Consider the following 571-nt stretch of genomic DNA (forward strand, 5'->3'; position numbering starts at 1 on the left):
CCCCCACCTCCTCCTTTTATAGAGGGGGCTGCTGGCCCCGCCCCTCGCGCCACGGAGCCCCGCCCCCTCCAGTCACACTCCCGCTCCCCGCAGCCCTTCTCGGGCGGGTGATGTAATGTCGGGGCGGGGCCTAGCACTGCGCTGGGGGGGGCTCTGCTGCATTGTCTCCCGCGCAGGGGGAGCAGGCGGGAGCCGTGGCGGGGGGCAGAGTGGGGAGCTGCAGCCTCAGCAGCAGGGAGGGGGCTTGTCACAGCCTGAGGGCAGCGAGCGTCTCCTGCTGCCCCAGCTCCGCCGGGCCCCTGTGCAGAGCAAGACTCGCGCTGTACGAGCAGGGTGGGGAGCAGCGCCCTGCTCTCCCCCAGCCCTGGCTAAGTGCAGCGAGCGCGACAGCCCCAGCCTCTGCACCCTCCAGCTAGTAACAGTCACTGACACTATGTAACGCGGAGATCAAAGGGCACCCTGCGGGCAGGTACTGGACGGAGGGAAATCTCTCCCTTGCAGTACAAGAGAAGCCTTTATAGCGTAAGCGCTTTGCTGGCGCTTACACAAAAGAGTGAACTTAAGTCAGGCT

Source organism: Mauremys reevesii, linkage group 2 (assembly GCF_016161935.1).
Source record: "Mauremys reevesii isolate NIE-2019 linkage group 2, ASM1616193v1, whole genome shotgun sequence".
NCBI classification, from domain to species: Eukaryota; Metazoa; Chordata; order Testudines; family Geoemydidae; genus Mauremys; species Mauremys reevesii.